Source organism: Octopus bimaculoides, chromosome 22 (assembly GCF_046866305.1).
Source record: "Octopus bimaculoides isolate indiv1 chromosome 22, ASM4686630v1, whole genome shotgun sequence".
Classification (NCBI taxonomy): Eukaryota; Metazoa; Mollusca; class Cephalopoda; order Octopoda; family Octopodidae; genus Octopus; species Octopus bimaculoides.
This window is the reverse complement of record NC_142949.1, coordinates 17,410,388-17,422,887: the sequence shown is the minus strand read 5'-3', so window position 1 is coordinate 17,422,887 and position 12,500 is coordinate 17,410,388.

Sequence of the window (12,500 nt, the reverse complement as noted above, 5' to 3'; positions counted from 1 at the left end):
ATTTGCGTTTCCCTAGATAATTCTCCATTGGCTGCAACTGTCTGACTTCTACCATTCAGGAAGTCATGCAGCCACTCTCCTAATTTACCAGCTATGCCAAGGTTTCGCAGCTTGTGACGTATCAAGCCATGATCAACTTTGTCAAAGGCTTTTGCAAAGTCGAGATATATCACATCAACATTTGAATGGTCAAGTAGCTGCTTCAGGACCCAGTCATAATGCTGCAAGAGCTGCGTGATGCAGCTTCTACCTGGACGGAAACTATGCTGGGTCTCATTCAGCAAGTCATTTTCTTCTGGGAACGCAATCAATCTCCTTCTGACAATTCGTTCCATGACTTTACTACTATGTGAAGTTAGAGAGATGGACCTGTAGTTCCCAGCCTCTGCTTTCCTTCCACCTTTATGGATAGGACGTATGATGCCTTCCTTAAGCTTTTTGAGAAGTTTACCACTTGCAAGGAAACTCTGGAAGAGTATCCGGAGTGGTCCCGCTAATTCTTGTTTACACGACTTAGGGAGGATAGCTGGGAAACCATCGGGACCAGTTGCCGAATTTGAGCTCATTTCGTTTATGGCAGCTATTACATCTTCCTCTTCAATGTCAATGTAGGTAATGGATGCAGTCTTTTTCTGCTGAGTGATATTGTCAAAGAAATCAGCTGGGTTCTTTATCTGCATGTGACTCAGAGGAGAAGTGAAAACACTCTTGAATTGTGCACTGAGCACTTCACTTATCCATGTGGGGTCCGCATTCAATGAGCCATTAGGCAGGAATAGGGGTCCTATTTTATACTGTGCCGTGGCAGTCTCTTTTGCAAATCTATAGAAAGCCTTGGGGTTTGTTTTTATACTTTCTACTGCTCTCTTCTCCTTCTCTGCTCTCTCCTTTTCATGGGAGAGTTTGATTTTGTTTTCTATTTCTAACAGTGTTAATTTTAATTTAGCCCTTTTCCTATCCTCCAGTTCTCTATTTAACTGGTTTGAGACCTTTGTTCTGTGTCTCATAAGGATTTTCCTGCCTTTGGGAATTCTATTGGCATGTTTGCTGGCCTTTCTTTTTGGCACATATTTGGCGCATATGTCTTGTATGGTTGACATAAAATGACTTAGTTTGAGGTCATTGTCTTGTATAGAAAGGCTGTAATGCCAGTTTTGATTTCGAATCTCTTTGCGAATTGACTTCCAGTCCGCCCTGTGGAAATTCAGGTTGGATATGGCTTGAGTCCTCCTGATGGGGTGGGTGTCAGTGGGTTGTCTAGGACCATACATAGTTAATTCTATAATGTTATGATCTGAGAGAGATGTAGGTGTTACTTTCACATTATGGATTAGGCTCACATTGTTTGCGAAGCAGAGATCTAAAATATTGCTTCCCCTGGTTGGTTGGAGTATCACTTGTTCCATGAACAGCATGTTGGAGAGTTCTAACAAGGATTTTGCCTGGCTTTGTTCATGCAGTGACATCCCAGAAAGGATGCGACCTTCAGGCTATTTAACATTTGGGAGGTTAAAGTCGCCTAGGAAAAGTATATTGATTTGTTGGTTCAGATTTGTCAAGACCTCTTCTATGCGTCTGAGGCTGTCCTCAAATTTACCCTCCTGCTTTGCGGTATTTGGTGGACGGTATGTTGAGCATACAACTACATCAATTTGTTTTATGTGTACTATTAAAGTATCACAGACAGAGTTTGAGTGTGATAGGAGTAGTAGGGGTGTGACATCTTCTCGGATGTACATTGCAACTCCCCCATGAATTCTATCCCTTCTGCCCGTTCGGAGTACGGCATACTCTGGTATGTTTATCTCCGCATCTGCTATATTAGATGTTAGATGCGTTTCGGTAAGCACCATGCATGTTGCTTGATTGCATGTAACTAGGTCTTTCAGGTATAGAAACTTGTCTTTGTCGCCTGTTCGTAATAGGCCCCGGATATTTAGTAGGAATATGGGTGTGATATCTGTGCAGGGGTTCCTGGTGTTAGTGGAGGCCATCCCTGATCCTTCATCGGTCATCTGTTATGGTCTTAGATATATATATGGTTGTGTGGTTGCTTCTCAACCACATCGTTCTGGGTTAAGTCCACTGCGTGACACCTTGGGCAAGTGTCTTCCACTATAGCCTCGGGCCGACCAAAGCTTTGTGAATGGATTTGGTAGAAGGAAACTGAAAGAAGCCCGTTGCATATATATATATATATATATAGAGAGAGAGAGAGAGAGATAGATAGATAGATAGATAGATAGATAGATAGATAGATAGATAGATAGATATGTATGTATGTATATATATAATATGCATGTATACAATTCTATATTTAAGAGATGAGGAATTATGTACATTAATCACTACGCCAAATGCCCACGTTGTATATATGTATGTGTATATATATATATATATATATATATATATATATATATATATATATATATATATATATATATATATATAGGTGCAGGAGTGGATGTGTGGTAAGTAGCTTGTTTACCAATCACATGGTTCCGGATTCAGTCCCACTACGTGGCACCTTAGGAAAAGTGACTTGTACTATAGCCTCGAGCCGACCAAAGCTTTGTGAATGGATTTGGTAGAAGGAAACTGAAAGAAGCTCGTTGCATGGTGGACATCCAATATGATAGAAAGAGGTCATGAACGACACAACCACAAAGAAAATAATGTTCTCCACAAAAAATTCACCAAACACCAGTGCATAGGCGGGCAGGACAAAATGAAAAATGTACAAAATAAAGAATTGTGTACTGGTTTCGCCGTCAACTCTTTTAATTACGTAAAAACGTCCGAGGCTCGTCAGCACAATGGTTCTAAAATCAATATAATTTGCAGAACTATACACGAATTGTCTTCATAAAATTTGACGTGCGTACCAATTACATTGCGGTTATTTTCAAAATGTCTGAGCTCTGGCACGCTAAATTCCAGAAACAGTTCTGCAGAGTATAATTCACTGCAGTATATGTTGCCGGCTAAAGAGCATAATTATTTAAATTTATATTTATACTAGCAGAGATACCCGGCCTTGCTCGGGATTAAAATGGCATAGATTTTTATTGCTTTACTTGTTTCAGTCATGTGACTGCGGCCATTGTGGAGCACCGCCGTTGGTCGAAGAAATCAACCACAGGATTTATTCTTTGTAAGCGTAGTACTCATATATATATATATATATATATATATATATATATATATATATATATATATATATATATATATATATATATGTATGTATGTATGTATGTATGTATATAAAATTAATGAATGGAGTAAAACGCATATTTTAACTGCATACTTTTATTTCCAACATATGTTTCGAAGAATTACAATTTATACGATCCATAGGAATCGGCGATGTTAAAAATGTAAACTTCTCTTCAGGGAAATGTATGGGAACCAGCTTAAACGTAAGACATTATAACCGAATATGAGAACTATAGTTGGAGAAGGTTATAACGTAATTTATTTGAAAAGACCGTTGGAGATTAGGACGCTACCAGATAGTACGTTGGACAAGAAGGGAAGAAAAGAAGAAAAGAAAGAAGAAAAAAAGAAAGAAAATTCAGAGTGTAAAGTTGGGAGAAAATAGGATGATATAAATCCGATAAAAATTGGAGAGGAATGTTATGTAATAAAAAGGGATCGTAAAGGGGGTTAATCTTGTGTTTCTACAAAAATACTGAGATGAATGTATAATCATTTATACTTATGTATATGCGCATATATACACACAGACATACATATACTTGAATAAATACATATATGCATACATATATACACCTATGTACAAAACCACACACACATACATACACACACACACATATATATATATATATAAATATATACATATATATATATATATATATACACATCCATATCCCTATATATATATATATATATATATATATATATATATATATATATATACATATACATATATATATACATATACATACATAAGCACATACATATACACACATGCATACATACATGCGCAAACACACATATATATATATACACATACCCACACACACACATATGTATATATATAAACATAAACATATATATGTACATAAACATACTGCATCCAACCAAGCACATATACGCACATGTTTATATATATATATATATATATATATATATATATATATATATATATTTAATTATTATTAATAATAACAACAAATATATATATACAAAAATCTATACGAACACATATAGTTTCATACAAAAACATGAATGTATACACACACAGATACACGTGTACATACGAACACTCATACACATACATTCGCACACACATATATATTTATGTATGTGTTGTTACATGTATTTACATAGAGACGCATACGCAATAGTATACACTCCTTAGTAGGTATATAAATACTGTCGATGTGTGGTAACTAGTAATAAAGCGGAGGGATATTTATCGGAATGTAATTCTTATATTAGTGAATGAGATATTAAATGATTGAAAATTAATAAATAAATAAATAAATAATAAAGTTAATGGGTGGTCTATTAATCTACATGAATGGATTATTTTATTAATATATATGTAAAAAAAAGTTGCGCTGAAGTAGGGGTTGAAAGAGTAAAGATTGCTTAAGAAGACAAAGTTAATATTATAGACAATGTTTACTACAGTAATTCCGTAACATATCTATTAATGTAAAAGTTTTTTCGAGATTTGAAAACTAAAATATATTATGTTGATCAGTAATTTATGCGTCATATAATGAGATATTTAAATGTTTGGGATATATCCTGCTATGAGAATAAATAATTAAAATAGGATTGTTTTAGAATTAAAGATGTTTCTAGGAACGTTAATATGATAAATTAGAATCGTAGATTTAGAAAACTCTCACTAAAAAAGCAAAGAACATAAACGACTCTTATTATTGCTGAATAAATTGGTGAATAAATTGGAAGTCGTAAAGGAATGATATTGAGGTACAATGAAGTATGAAAAAGAATAAGTAAGGTTAATAGGGCATTGTATATTAGACAATTGTAGGAGGTTAAGTTTATTATGAATTAAACTAAAAATAATGATCTAGTGTATGTTTAAAGATTTTGTAGGTGTTCTAATTTAGGTTTACAAATAAAGAATGTTTAGATAACATATGTCAATCGTAATCAATCTATGATATCTTTTAATATATAAGGGAATAAATGTCATGTGTTTCTAGAACTATTTGAGGAACTAATGTATTACGAGTTAATTTGATAGCGTTTTGTAAATAAGTGATTGTTATTTAAACGCTGTAAACACGTGTTGCTGCCAATGTTTACATCTGTAAGAGTTTTCGATGAACGTGTTCACCAGTTTATTCTTTGAAAATAATATGAAAAATAGTTCAGTATTACATAATGGACAGAATCTTCTACCCTTTTCATATGTCCTAGAAATAGAAAGAATAAGCCAGTCTAGTTTAAATTTTATGTTATTGTCTTTAAGTTCCCAAATTAATTTCCTAAGGCTCGTGGTATTTCGTTTGTTTCTATCTCTAAAGAAAGAATAATGATTAGAAATTTTTGAGGATATTGGCGAAGAGGATGATCCAGTATAAAAGGACACATTTGTAGGAGTACTGACCTGGCATTGATATATAGTGTTTTTGAGTTTGGCATTATCACTTAAGAAACTAATTCTTTTGCTATTAACTTCAGAAATAATGATTTTGTTGTTGTGATTATTATTATATATCATGTTATAATTATTGTTCCTTGGTTTATTATTAATAGTGTTATTATTGCTATTATGGTAAAGGTTAATAAACTTAATGTTATTACTGTTGGTACTCTCTTGTGAATGTAAAAGCCTCATATTGTGTACGGATATTATTTGTGAGATGTTTTTAGTGTTAGAGAAACCGAATCTAACCCTGTGCGTATTTATGACTGGGAAGTAATGAGAATGTTTTGGAAAATTCTTATTAACAGCATTTTGGAACTGGGAAACCAAGTTTGATTTTACATTTTTACTAAAAGGTATTATCATCCAGACATTTTTATCGGATTCTGGTTTAGAATATTTGCTATTATTATTTCTAAATAGTTTCAGTTTATTATTGTTATTATTGAAAAAGGGTTTAAACTGATGGTTACTTCCCCTATAGCGTAAAGAAATGTTTGGCTGGTTATTATCGTCAAAAATTTTATGATGAGAATGATAATTGTATTTATCGTTGCTGTTAATATTAAAATCTATATTATTATTATTATTATTACGGGAATCGGTTTCATAAGTAGAATTAATATAGCTAACTTTTTCTCTATATCCTGCTTTTAATAAAGCAGAGTTGTAAAAGTCAGCTTCCTTACTGAAGATATTTTCGTTTGTGGATAAATTGGATAGTCTAAGTGAAATGTTCCTAATTAAATTTCTTGTTACCGAATTTGGATGATTACTGAATTTGCTAATGTATTTAAGGTTAGTGGAGGGTTTGTTATAAGGGAAGAAGGTTTTTCTGTGTAGGTCTAGAGTGACATCAAGGAAGTTGACTATAGATGTTTCGTCTTCAAATATTATACTAAAGCCCATTCTACTGAAAAATCTAGCTAGTCTATTTTTAACTTTTTGTGTTTTTTGGTTTGTGGTATTATCTAAATAGAGTAAAACAGTCGTCTCTGTATAGACCACCCTTAACATTTGGGAATTGGTCTTCTAATTCATATAGAATGTATGTGCAGACCAAGTCAGCTATTTGTGCTGAGTCGGAGCTTCCCATAGGGACATCAAATCCTTCTGGGGTGTCCTTACGTATCCATAGTTTATTATTGAATTTAATTATAGAATTTCTTGCTGCTGTAATAATTCCTCTCTAGAGAGACCCGCCTTATTGTGAGCAAACCAAAGTGCTTTGTTTAATATAATGGGGTTAATTGATGAATAAAAGTTAGATATGTCAAACTGGATAAATTTGGTGTTATGTTTGTCATTAATGTTACGAAACCATTCTACTACCTGTAGTGAATTAGACCATAAACTAAGTTTTAATTTTTTGACTAAAGTAGGTATGTATTTGTCAAGTATGTTTTTACTGAGAATACCAATATCCGATTTAGATGGACAAATTAGACGTAATTTAGGGTTATTCCAAAAGTTTATCTTATGGTCTTTTAAAACGAAATGGGGTTGCTTAGGGTAAAAGGTTCAGTTCTCTTTTGTAAGTCATATTTCTCCATGATTTTTTTCGCTTCCAGATTAGCATTCCTTAGTGCTGTTTTACTTGTGATTCGGTAGTTCTTTTCTATTTCCCTTTTTAGTAGTTCGTTATAATGTTCCTTGGATAATTTATACATATTTCCTGTTTTATCGGACTTAACTAGCATTCCATCAATGTTATTGATTTCCTTCGTTATATTGTTGAGGTATCTGAGGTGATTATTTCTTAATGGTGATTTATTAAACTTCACATTTTTCACTATTGACCAAAGTTCTTCTTCAAATTGTTTTAATTTTGTGTTAGGTGGTGGGTAGTTCTTGGATTTGAATAGTTTGTTAAAATCTGAAGTTGGATCCTTGTTTTTTTTGTAGATCATTCTTGTTGTCGAAGAAGAAGGTTAACCATCTCACTTGGTTTATAAAAAGAGTTTGTCTTACTGATAAGCTGTTTAAGGAATGTATTCTTTGGTGGAATAGGTATATCCTTAAGTGATGCGTTGATGTTGAATAACTTCATTTGTGGCAACTATTATAATAGCAGGTTTTTTAGGGACCTGTTTAAAATATATTTTATTATATGTATTTATTTTCTCCTAATCAATAAATAACTCGGACAAAATAAATTGGTTAATAAATACCAGGGTAGCAAAGATCACAAAATAACTGTGGTGTAACTCCTGTTTATGTGGTAGAAACTCCTTGATATTTTGGGTACTTGAGTATATATAAAATTAATGAATGGAGTAAAACGCATACTTTTATTTCCAACATATGTATCGAAGAATTACAATTTATACGATCCATAGGAATCGGCGATGTTAAAAATGTAAACTTCTCTTCAGGGAAATGTATGGGAACCAGCTTAAACGTAAGACATTATAACCGAATATGCAGTTAAAATATGCGTTTTACTCTATTCATTAATTTTATATATACTCAAGTACCCAAAATATCAAGGAGTTTCTACCACATAAACAGGAGTTACACCACAGTTATTTTGTGATCTTTGCTACCCTGGTATCTATTAACCAATTTATTTTGTCTGAGTTATTTATTAATTAGGAGAAAATAAATACATATAATAATATATATATATATATATATAGATATATATATATATGCTTTCGGTGCGAATGGCTTTATTATACGGTGCCGTATTTTACAATGCTGTAAATAGTAATAATGGTATTTTTATATAAGCTTAAGGCTTACGCCGTTCACCGTGCAATGAGTAACGAAAATAGTCTAATAACGGAGCATATAATACATATATATATATATATATATATATATATATATATATATATATATATATATATATATATATATATATATATATATATATATATATATATACATATATTTATATATAATTGGAAAGCATGAAGTTTCGTAACATTGTTTACAAAATAATCCAGTAAAAAGAGGATATTGAAAAAATTTGTTATGTTTCTCTCTTTCTATCTGTTTACAGCGTAGGCAGAAAGGGACTGAACTCATGTTTGCAAATAATGGCGATTTGAAAATTGTTAGAATTGATGTTTTAAAATTATTTTTAATGCAAAAATTCACATGTTAGGAAGCAACCAAAAAAAAAAACAAATGGCCGATTCCGGTCATTTTCGACCATGAGGAATCCATTGGTGCGACTCCCAGATTGCTATCTTGTAAGGTGTGGATTTCTATAGATGCAACACACACACACACACACACACACACACACACACACACACGCACGCACACACACGCACACTCACAAACCGAACTGTACTATAGTTATAGATACTGAGGGTAATAAATTGAATATTAATTACAATTTAGAACCAGTGGTCTAGCATATAAAAATCTGATAATTCAGAAAAATTGTATTACATGCGTATAAGAAGGGATGACCACTAGGTGGACATCCAATATGCTAGAAAAAGATCATCAACGACCCAACCACAAAGAAAAATAATGTTCTCCACAAAAAAATTCACCAAACACCAGAGCATAGGCGGACAGGACAAAATAAAGAATTGATTGTGTACCGGTTTCGCCATCAACTGTTTTACTTACGTAAAAACGTCCGTGGTTTGTCAGCACAATCGTTCTAAAAATTTGTTGAATTTACTGAATTTTTTTTCTGGAGAACATTATACACGTTCACCTCTGGCGGTGAGCAACTTGTATAGGATTCTGAGAATTATGATTCCATTACAGTTCACGTTCGAAACTAGTTCGTGTTTAATAATGTTTTATTTCTGTAATTTTCACTGTCTTGCCTGCATACGTTTTGGTATTTCGCTGAATTTCGTTTTGAGAACAATTTGGGTCTTAGTAGACACATATGGTCTATTTCTAGCACATTAAATGTCCACTTTAGTGGTCAACGTTATATAAAAATATACTTTAATCCCGTAAGATCTCAGATATTTTTTCTGAATCTCTTTGATTCTTTAAATGTGCTAGCTTCCTGGTAATAAATCGATATTAATTAATATATGATTTTTTACCCTATGTTTTAATTTGATTAACCATAACCAAGTTCTCAAAGTGGATATATGCGACGCAGTAACTATTTTCTGCAGACATATTCCCGGAATTAGCGCGCCAAAACGAAGACTTTGGTTTTTGCCATTAAGTTGTAATTAGTGGAACCATATACACGTTCACCTCTGGCGGTGGGCAACTTGTATAGGATTCTGAGAATTATGATTCCATGACAGTTCACGCTGAAGAGAAACAGACATTCGGTAAGAGTGTTGATTTCGAAACTAGTTCGTGGGTAATAATGTTTTATTTCTGTAATTTTCACTGTTTTGCCCGCATACGTTTTTGTATTTCGCTGAATTTCGTTTTGAGAACAATTTAGGTCTGAGTAGACACATGTGGTCTATTTCTAGCCCATTAAATGTCCACTTTAGTGGTCAACGTTATATAAAAATATAAATGTATATATACCATAGTATATACACACACAAAACACACACACATACAGACACACACATACACACACACACACATACACACACACATACACACACACATACACACACACACACACACACACACACACACACACACACATACACGCGCGCTCATATGGTGTATTTAATTTTGCTGAATCGCAGCAAGAGGGGGTTGGCAAAATGTTAAAAGAAAGTGAGCAATTGTTTGAAAACTAATTTAAGAAGTACAGTCATAAAACATCAAACACATGAACGCCACACACGTTGAAGGAACGCCGTTTCATCTGACCTATGGCCCTTTCTTACAGACATCGGATCTTTTCTTCATCCAGAAACGCACCCCGACAGTGTTAACCGTGGTACAAGGACATTCTATTTTATAATACCACGGCTACAAATGTAAGACATCAGCTGCATCACTGTAAACTAATTTAGAAGTTGATACAAGATTGATGTGTGTATATATATACATACATACACACACACATATATATATATATATATATATATATATATATATATATATATATATATATATATTTGTTTTGCAAGATTTTTTATGTGAAATCGTGTGTTGAAACAGATGTTGTTGTACTTGGGGATGGTCATATTGCCAGTTTAGCCAATAAAAACACACGCACTGTATATTTGGTGTTAATTTTTTTTTTTTTTCAGCTTTATATTACATTAATCTTAATCTTAATCTTATTTCGGCCAGAGTTCTTTCGTCACACTTCTGTGACCTCATCAGTGGTCCTTTGTTTCCTTCTTTCTTATGTGTGTCTCACCTTGCTAACTATCAGCCATTTTGTATTTTGTATTCCTATTGTATGTGTCTACGCATGCGTGTCCTTCAATGTGTCTGTGTCTTTTGTAAGTGCATGTGTGTATGGGGAGTGTCTGTATCACCTATATTCTCTGTTAATACGTGTTCATTTGTGTTAGTTTTTATTTATTTATATGTTCATGTGTGTGTGTGTGTGTTTTTTTTTTTTTTTTTTTTTTTTTTTTTTAATGTGTTTAATTAAATTTTGTTAACGTATGTAGTATTTAATTCCATTTGTTTATCTATGTATTGTATTATACTTTGTTCCTATTATTGTTTTATGGGTAACATGTTGTCCCATGCTGTGGTTTGTTAGTGGCGTATGTTAGTGTTCCATTCTAGTTTCCTATTCAGGCTAGGTTTCCCTTCTATTATGTGTGTAGCTTCAGTAATTTGTCTAAGTGCTGCATCACTGCTATGTGTAGATAAGATTTTAATTTCTATGTTGTTGATTGAGCCTCTATGTTCTTGCTCAGCGTGCTGGTACAGAACTGATGAGTTCTTCCCTTCCTTAAGTTCCCTCCAATGTTCGTTTGCCCGCTCCCCTATACTCCTTGCTGTTTCGCCTACATATGTCGTTGTCTTATTTCTGCATCGTCCCTCTGTACATCTTATACTATAGACCACATTTCTGGTTTTGCAGTTCGTTTGTGGGCTAAATCTACATACGATACAGTTCCTATCAGTGCAGGGGGTTCTACTGAAAGGGTATGTTCTACTGATAAGGGATTTGATAGGGTTGCCTGGCCTTTCAACAACCTTAATTCTTAGCTTAAGTTTGTCTAGGGCCCTTCTAAAGCGGTACGCCAGTTCGCCTCTAGGGGTGGTGTCGACGAACATGACGCTTTGGTACTTGTTGCTATTGTACCATGAGCTTGCCTTCCCTATTTTCTTCTTAGTTCTTTCTATGGTGTTCCATGATTTGCTCCTATAGAGTGGGCAAATCCCATTCCTATCGTTGCGTTTGATTGTTTCAAACTTCTTCATAGCTCCTTTGTAAACCCTGATCCTTTCTTTATGGCTGTAACTCGAGAACTGCATGCGGTGGACGAAATGTTGTATATGTCTCTTTAATTCTGTAGGGTCGCACATGCAGGAGACATTTCGCATTACTCTGACGAGGTCTGCCATCAATATGTTGAATTTGGCATTGTCCGCAATAGCCGAGTTCCGGTGGGTCAGGTACTTGGAGGCCATAGGTTTTGTATAGTGTGAATGGAGGATTCTGGTTTTATTGTTCTTAGTTTCTAGCCAGAGTTCAGTATCTAATACAGGTAATCTATGGTTAGGGTGTTTAGTAGGGTAGTCTATCGTAACTCTAATACTCTGGTGGATGGAGTTAGCTATTCGCTGGATGCTCTCCATAGTCTTAGTTTCTATTTCTATTTCAGGGGTACTCTCTTGTGGGGGTGTCTTTACCACTAAGTTGATATCATCGACATATCGAGAGTACACATTCACGAGTATGGAGTTCTGTGTCAGGCGTTCCTTAAGCCTTCTGTCCCACCATACCATGAAAAGATTGGCCACATCACCG